The sequence below is a fragment of the Branchiostoma floridae genome, chromosome 16, assembly GCF_000003815.2.
Source record: "Branchiostoma floridae strain S238N-H82 chromosome 16, Bfl_VNyyK, whole genome shotgun sequence".
Taxonomy (NCBI): Eukaryota; Metazoa; Chordata; class Leptocardii; order Amphioxiformes; family Branchiostomatidae; genus Branchiostoma; species Branchiostoma floridae.
The window spans coordinates 1686464-1695852 of NC_049994.1; the positions used below are offsets into that span (position 1 = coordinate 1686464).

Genomic DNA, 9389 nt, shown 5'->3' on the forward strand with positions numbered 1-9389 from the left:
TTATAGTAACGTTATATTAATTCAAGTCAAGTCATCAATATGGCGTGTACATGACGGCTTTTGTTACTATTTTTCATTCAAGATCAAACATACAAAATGGACAAAAGGGACGGCAACTCAAGTTACATTGAACTTGTATTCTCTCCGCCACTTTTACTGCATGGAAAATGATATATTCAGCAAAACAAAAACAAACGTATGGGTTTGATCACTAAACTCCCGTCCAAAGTACGGATAGGAGAAGCACGCATAACTAAAAGCGTCAGGTTGACATGACGTAGTTTTGTGTGTTGGGCATAATAATTTCACAGTTGACATAACAAGAATACAGAGGATTCCACGTGACTTTTAAAATGTTTGGCGTTGTCGGATAGGGTATTTGAGTTAACAGGATGTCCAAGAATCCCAGAAAGTTTGTCGAAGAGAGTTGAGCGCTGATAAGTATATGTAAGGTAGCTTTCACTTCGGCACACATAATATACATTAGCATAATTCCACCAGGTGTCATTATACCGCCACCTCAAAAAACGTTCGTGTAGAGGTCTTCCCAAGATTGTCTTGAACGCCTAATGTTAAGTATCCTAAATGTAATACAATTCAGATACATTTTAGGTGTTGAAGATTATCTTGAGAAGGCCTCTATAACAACGTTTTTTGAGGTGGCGGTATAATGGCACCTGGTGGAATTATGCGAATGTATGTAACAACAATCTGTCAATCAAATGAGATTTTAGTCACCCTCCTATAAAGGACATTTCTAACGGACTAGCTTTAGTTTTTCTAAACTTTATTCACATTGTAAGCATTTGTGTGGTTTTACATTTTCTTTACAAAATCAACCAATGTGAAAATGTGGTGCAATTGTCAGCCTCTGTGTAACATCTACTTTCGTGATACTATATAGTATACCAGATTCTTAACAAAGGCGTAATGTTAGGCCTGCTGTTTTTATAATTATGTTGTTTCTTATCAAACGTGTTTGTCTCTGAAATATTAACAGTGATTGGATTATTTCTTGTACGTAAACGTGGATGCTATGATATGGAATGCTAGTATTTTTCAATTAGGTTTTCTTTTTTTTTTCAAACAATAAGTACTTAGATATACTGGATGTGATGTTTTGATGTTGAGTTGACCGGTATCTAGTCCAATCTGATGATAGTGTCCAGCGACAGATATAATAAAACTCTGCTTCAGTATTTTACAGTAGCACGTGCATGAACAGAACACATGAAATATTTGGGTCATTTAGACTTTTAAAGCCTCAACTGTAAACTTCTTCAATGTGTTTTCTTGATGAAGCCTGATGAAATCTCGCTTTTAGCAGCCTGACCAACATATGGGTGGGGAGGGGCCAGTTACAGCCCCGGACAGCGGAGTTAGCGTTACACAGACTTGAATCTTTATATTTGCTTTCAGACAGACAAGGACAATGACAAGGTGGCACTGCACTCATGTTTTGTAACTTAGTTCAACAGTGCCACATACAACGGACAGACTTAGTTTCATTGATCATTAAGATGTTTAAGCAAACAAAAGAATACTTGCCCCCCCAATAACACAGCGTATCGTATGGTCTTACATTTGACGCTGTCCCTGAAAATAGAACACAAACATCTGTAGTATTTCAATTTTGCCCTTTTCTGTGGTTCTTTAAAAAAGACACAACTTAATAGGAAAATCTAATTTCTGTAATTAACGCTCACATGGTTACTAGTATCGTCGTGTGAACGAAAGAAAATGCAAGGTCAAGTGCGTTCAAGGTAGCAGAACACCCTCTGGATATTTAGCACTTCTTTATAAATGTGTCTTCAATGTTGAAAGATCTGGTCTGTCTTAAATTTGTGTTTTATTAGTTTTCATGCGTCTTCACCATCACAAGTAACCGCAGGTAACATACAGTACTCTGTGACCTAATTATGAGTTATGCCGGTTGTCAGCTTTTCTGTGGTGAATGATTCGGTATTTATATCGCATACAGAATACATCACATCGACTTATACCAAAAACTTACTTAAAAGCTAACATACCTATCACAGGCACAGTCCTGTACGGATCAACATGAAAACCAGCGTGTCAATCGAACGACACCAAATGACAAAACCACACAGCTTCACAATGGATACCTGAGACGCACGACATTGTAATAAGATAGTGGCAATAAAAACATTATTGCAATGGCGACGATTTTCTTTTACATGAGGTGAACCTAAGACAAACGAAACCTGAAAAATAATGGACTGGAATTCTCTGAGGATTGTAACCACAGAGATAGCAATCTTCTTTGGTTACAAACCGTGATCAGCTAGTCTAGACTAACTAGCTCTTGAGTGATGTCTACCTCTTTCTCTTGTTACCAACTTTCTGCAGTGGTCTTTCTGTAATGTGACTGACCCTCCTTTTTGACTGGTACAACACTATGTTTGTCTTTCTGAGCTGGAAGAAAATGTGTGTTTTTCTATAAAACTCTAGGAAATGTGATGAATTGTGCAATGTCTAGCCATATACAACTTATCAAGTGATCCATCTGAACAACACCTGTGGCTGGCTTTCAGGTTATCTAGGACAAATGCCTGGGGGAGCTTGCATGACCCAAATTCCTGCCATTAAAATTCCTCCGGACTAACATATCACAGTGCAAACATGCCTGTGGACTGGCATTCCTGTGGAAAAATGCCTGTGCAATTCCTATATTTTTTGCAGACTGATCACAATAATATACCATTTGGCTCGCCCCTGAGGCGTCGCCAAAATTTGGGAAGTCCAACACACCATAATATTGTACAATGCACCGTTATAGTACGTATGTAGCGTTTAGGCAAGGGTGAAGACAGAAGAAGAAAAATATCGCTTGGGTTTTAAGTTGGTGGTGGAACTTGCACTGCCTGTAAACAAAAGTATACGTTGTACAAAGTGTTCCTCTAACAAAAATGCTCTTTTGGCAATGCTCGCAAACAAAAGTATAATTATGTAACAGAAACTGTTCTTCTGACACACCTGAAATGCGTTTGAAATGCATTTAGCACCAGGTGTGTAAGGCATGCGGTCGGTAGACGTCGTGTGCGTCCGGAATACGCCCAACATACGCAGCTATTTGCAGCACGGAAAATTCTGTTCCCCATTTCATATGCAATCATACGCACCTCATGTGAAATGGAAACGCTGACGTCCTAATTCAAACGCCAGATGGGCCCGTCGAACAATTTGATTTATTCCAAAAAAATTCCAAATGCTGGGCGCACGGCCACGTATTGACAAATTTCATGCGGAAATCATGCGCACCTGAAAATATGCGCAGCTGTGACCCCACCTTCAGAGGAACAATTTGTACTACGTATACATTTGTTTACGAGCAGTGCAAGTAGAACATTGATGAGCAAATAGTGAAGAGTTTTTTAAATTTATTTGCGAAGCAGTGAAGCAGTCCCACTGCACTTTTACAGTTAACACTGACAAGATTGTGTTTGTTTTCACTTTGCCCTTAAATGATTCCCTACATCATCTTGGTATGTAAATGAAATACCCAAACGTAATGCTTTGCATGTAGAATTTCAACTACTATAAAAATAACATACACATCGACACCACAAAACCTATTTAAGATATTTATCAAACACATAAAATAAACAATTATGAAACGTTATGCCCTCTTTCAAAGTTGTAAAATGTACCTATTTCGCACATTTATATCATGTGCTTCTACACAAAAAATAGTATTATCAACAAACAAATTTAAGTCAAAATATCTGTTACACAAAAAAGACTAGATTACCCCATCCTGCCATGGAACAGTAATCTCCAAGCAGATCCTACATTGGCATAAGATAGTACCAAACTGACCAAGGAGTGTAGTCAGCCAAGAGGTGTCGATTTGCTATAAGCCGGCTTCACTTCTCTGCCAGCTTTTGGTACTATCTTATGCTACCGTAGGATCTGCTTGGAGATTAATGGAACAGAGCCTGCTTCAGTGTTTACCTAGTGCATGAGCAGGTTCCCCTGCATCTTCCCTTCCCTGGAGGTTATGTTGATGGTGTCCTGCAAGTTGTGACCATCTCTCCATGCCCCCGGTACAAATTCATGTTGCACATCCTCTATCTATCTAATTTGGGAGCTCCGCCATCAATTTATGATATATAACTTCTCTCTTCTCCCTATCCATGGTATTTCTCTCTCTTTGACGAAGGAGATGGAGTTGTAGATTCATGATGTCATGCTGGTGTTGGATGACAGCAATCATGAGGTGTCGTCGGTTCTGGCCCGGATCTGTCATCTTGAGATCTGTTCTATCTGGACTCAGATGCACATTCGATTTATACCAAATCTAGAGTGTGCTTCGATCATGCTATCTCTACGCGTAGTATGCGCAACCCGATCGCAGAACGAACGGTACTAACTCGTGACCTATGTGGGCATTCGTATATAGTTCATGGTACGCTGCATCCGCGCTGTAAGTACGCTATGTACTTGCAATGCAGCGATATCCGCGTGTTACTGCGTATAAAGCGCAAACAAATAACGTCTTCATACCGCACTCGACCGACGTGGGACCGCTGTATTGCGTTTTCATAACGTTTTGGCCACCAAATTGCGTACGAACGATAGTTTTGTGCATGTCCAAAATTATCGGGTGTACTGGGCGTATATGGCAATATATTTGTTTCAAAACTACGGGAGCTATATACGTGACGTTTTACCTAAATTCACGTCACATGGAACGTAAAATACGTGAAGTCCGACCTATTAAAAAACGTCACACTTACCTGCTGCATACGTGACGTCATTTTATCAAAAACTTAGTATGGCAATATATTTGTTTAAAAAATACGGGAGCTATATACGTAACGTTTTTTCTAAATTCACGTCACATGAGACGTAAAATACGTGACGTCCGACGTATTACAGAAACGTCGCACTTACGTGCTATGGCAATATATTTGTTCCAAAAATACGGGAGCTATATACGTGACGTTTTTCCTAAATTCACGTCACATGGGACGAAAAATACGTGACGTCCGACGTATTACAGAAACGTCACACTTCTGTGCGGCATACGTGACGTCCTTTTATCAATAACTTAGTTAACGATTTAGTAGGACGTGACTAATGTCTTTGTAGAACGTACGTGGCATGTTTTAACAGATCCGTGTTAATTCACGTCACGTGTGAAACAAAGACTTTTAGCGCGTACGCAGTAAATCGTACGTGCTTGTGACCGGAGCTTCAAGCTTCATTCATCTGTTTCAGGAACATGTGGATTATCAGCGTTTCGCCACTTCCCCCGGACTGATTGTGGAGGTTCAGACATATCCAGTCCTCCTGGTGTCACCCTCCAGGGCTGTGCGGAAGCGTGTTGTGCTGACTCGACATGCCTGTCGTTTCAGTACAGCATAATCAACCGATGCTTTTTGAAAAGCAGGCTCTGCTCAGATGAGGAGAAATCGTTTGCATCGAATGGCAACATGTACGATCGGATTCACATACCAGGTTGGAGCATTTTGTCCATCTATCAAGTACATCATTTATCAAACTGGAGAACTCAACAGCAAAAGCTGGTATTGGTCTTTGAGATAAAATTTCTTTATAAAAGCACCTGTTATGCTTATGAGATCTTGTACCACAGAACTGCAGACTTCGTACCCACCGAAAGAAGATCTTTTATGCCTTATTTGCGGCATCATCGACGTATGACCGCTTACTTAAGGTACAGATTATGGCATCATTTCCGTGTCACAGATCCGTGTTTAACTCATATCATGGCAATACATTGTTTAAAAAATACGGGAGCTATATACGTGACGTTTTTCCTAAATTCACATCACATGGGACGAAAAATACGTGACGTCCGACGTATTACAGAGACGTCACACTTACGTGCGGCATATGTGATGTCCTTTTATCAATAACTTAGCCAATTCCAGAAATGTGACGTATGTCACACGTGACGTGATTAAAAAGTAGGACGTGGACAAGTAACGTCCTGCTCAATCTGTAGTCATTGATTGTTATATTTCAGCCATACATAGTATGGTGAATTATATTGTATTCGTAATGTTTCTTCTTTCTTCTTCTTTCTCCTGTCAAATCTTCAAAGTGATTCATCTCCACCGTTCCTGGACCGAATGGCCTGAAATTTGGCACAGGGGTAGAATGGGCCAATACCTTGATGATTTTTCTCAGTTTTTTCATATCTGCCTCTAAAATGATTTTATTGAGGTTTAAAGGTCATGTTTTGACCAAAATAAAATATATTGTCCCCCTGCCTGTACCCTGGTCTTACAATTGAATGGCCTGAAATTTGGTGTAGATAGGCATTAGATAGTTGGTAAAATGATCCAAGTAAAAGTTTTGACATAAACTACTTTAAAATAATTAATTTTGGCACTTTTCTGAGGGGTAATTTGTTTTCTTTTGGCCTCCTGGCGTGACCTTCCGTGACCCCGCACGGAGCCCACACCTGTGCGCGAAGAGGGCGAAGGCTAATTAATATTCATAAGCGGGGCCCCACGATTCCGTATATACTGCAGTGTTCCCGCCAGAATTTTTTTTCGGGGGCCGCCGAAGAACGCCGAAGGCCCCGGCCCGGCAGGGTCCAGGGGCAGAGCCCCGTTGGGGGTCCCAGGGGGGCGAAGCCCGCCTGAAACTCTTGCACTTTAGGCTATTCAGAAGGCTTATTGTATCAGTTTTTAGGGGCATTTCTGTAATAATCACAGCAGTCACTTAACTTCTCTTCAGGAGTTTAGCGTAACAGTATTTCAGGTCAAACCGTCAAAGGCAACTAAAAACAAACTTTAACGTTAATGACTTCAACAGTACTTATAACTTTTGTCTGGTTTGCCATCCGAAGTTGAATCGCTATCGATGGTATTTTCGCTTCACTGTTAGCTCCGTACGTTTTTAGAAGGTTCCGTTTATCACGGAATTGCTGTTGTTTCAGAAATCTCACGGACTTATGCTTACAAACATTCCTAACTTGTGTTTCTTCTTCTTTCTTTCTTTCTCCTGTCAAATTTTCAAAGCGAATCATCTCCGTCGTTCCTGGACCGAATGACCTGAAATTTGGCACAATGCATATGGTAGAGTGGACCAATACCTAAAAGTTTGGTACAGGCGTGCATGGAGTATTTATTTAAAGAACCCAATTTTCATTTTTGGCGTATATCACTTTAAAATGACCCATTTCGGGGTTTTACGGGACGTGTTTTGGCCATTCTCGACGTTTACTGCGTTCCATATATGGCAAACAAAGCAATAACTCCCGCCCTGGGCGACAGGTGACAGGTGTCAGTCTGCTAATTAATTGAATTGTGCCGCCAGCCAATCAGCGAAGAGAAAGGAACACTTCGTCGGCAATGACGCAACATTTGATTGTCATGTTTATATGTAGAAGGAACCATTCATATTTGAGAGGATTTTGTAATTTATGTTACTCCATAAAAGGTTACTGCAAAGAAAATAGGAATATAATATGTGAGCATTATTTTGAAAACAGCAATTATAAATATACACAAAATATATATACGGAAAGAAACTTTTAGGTTTGAGACTTTTATGCAGACCTTCTTGAAGATTCCACCCCGGACTCGTCCATTTTTAATTTTACATTACGTCACAGACTCCCGCAGCAACTGCAACTGTGCGCCCAAGTCTGCAGTTTTCTGCGCATTTTACGTCAGCTTCTACCCAGTTTCGGTTGTCATCGGTAGCAGAACATCTTTAGGTAAGAAATGGCTATCCTTACATTATTCACTCCGTTGTTAATGTACATTGAAAGGTGTTTTCGTTTGTGAAATTCGTCAAAACAACGTTATATCGCTGGTACCGCAGGCAAGTGCTGACAAGCCACTGCCGTCGTTGTGTATCTCCGTTTGTTGTCAAAAACATGCATGAACTGATAACGTTAGTAGTCGAAATCAGTTTTCCTTGGGAAAGGGCTAAAGATACTTCCACACGAGATGTCATGGTGTTTTCTGCATCATTTCTGTTTTTTGACGGTAACTAGTTATCTTTATTTTGATCGTGACGACGTCCACATACTAGTATTTTTCTGTGGGGAGGGGGGGGAGGTCAAATATATTATGCTGCTTATTGTGTAACAGTGGGGTTTAAGCGCTGCCAAACTCACCACGCCAGTTGCTCTAGAGCTTTTGGTGTTGTGGTTTGCACGTTGGATTTGTAATCCGCCGACCCGGGGTCGATCCCCGGTATCGGCATGTTTGTTTCTTTCTGTTTTTTAATTTATAATTTTGTTAATATCAATATTAATTCATCCTTTGGACTGTGATTTGTGTAGATGTTATACCAAATGTCACTCGTTTGACTTCTATATGATGGCTTTAATTTCATTCATGTCAATCCTTTTTGATCCTGTCAGTTGTACTTTTTCATTTGCAAGTACAGCTTGTGTATATGTATTTATTGTACCTCTGTTGCCATATTCCTTTATCATTCAAAAGCATTGTGCATTAACATTTTGAGGTGTCCACAAATGTGTAAAACAATGATTGACATGTCTCTATGTTTGTTTTTTCAGCAGTAAGAAGATTGTGCTCATGACACACAACAGGTAGGGCCTGTTGTCTTTTGTCGCTAGACTTGCATGTACATGTAGGTGTAGACTGTAGAGACAGGTGCAGCATTGGGATCGACGAGAAGATTATGTGTAACACAAACACATTGTTATCTTCTGACAACAATATGTATTCTTTCCAAATCAATGGTATAATTATTCAAATATTTGATTGATGTCTGCCTTGAAATGCCAAATCTCACTCTCCTGTTTGTATCATTCAGATGGGACCTCTAGAGAAGAAAACAATTGGTCCATGAGAAGCTGTACGTAGGAGGAGGCACACAGATCTTGTCCCCAGCAGCAACAGATTGATGGCAGATTGTAAGTAATTGTGGAAATGTGTACTGTTTCCAAATCTGTCTATAGTTTGATGTCTATGCTTTGCATTGATATTCTAACTTCCCTGTTTCTGTCCTCCATACCCCTCTACAGAAGAGAAGCAGAGCTTGGTCCATGACAAACTGTATGTGGAAGAAGCAGACAGACTTGATCCCAACCAGCCAGAAAAGGACACGCAGATATAGATTGCAACCGATTCTGAAAAGATGTATAAAAAATTACATTTTGACCGAATTGTAAATTTTCTGCGATTCTGCAGATTAACTTATAACAATGTAAAAACTTTACCTCAAATTACATGTATTTACATTAAGACAATCAGGTTGTGAGAGCAGACAAGTGTAAAATTGCCATTTTGTGAAAGTAAAACTGTAAAGACTGAAAGTTTTTTTATTCTTTTTGTTCTTGTCTGTGTGTATGTGTATGCGCATGTGTTTGTAAGAGAGAGATAAGATACTAGTAATCATTCTGAACTTCATCC

General features: G+C 39.9%; 1 long non-coding RNA gene across 2 annotated transcripts; it reads left to right on the top strand.

Moving 5' to 3' along the window:
* The first annotated feature begins 7561 nt into the window (after positions 1-7561).
* On the top strand, positions 7562-9128 carry LOC118403619. Of its 2 annotated transcripts, XR_004829659.1 has the most exons (4): positions 7562-7717; positions 8531-8563; positions 8791-8890; positions 9002-9128. It is a non-coding gene; the product is annotated as an uncharacterized LOC118403619 (long non-coding RNA). The 2 variants fall into 2 exon arrangements; XR_004829658.1 differs by lacking the exon at positions 7562-7717 and having other exon boundaries at positions 8339-8563.
* Positions 9129-9389: the final 261 nt, after the last annotated feature.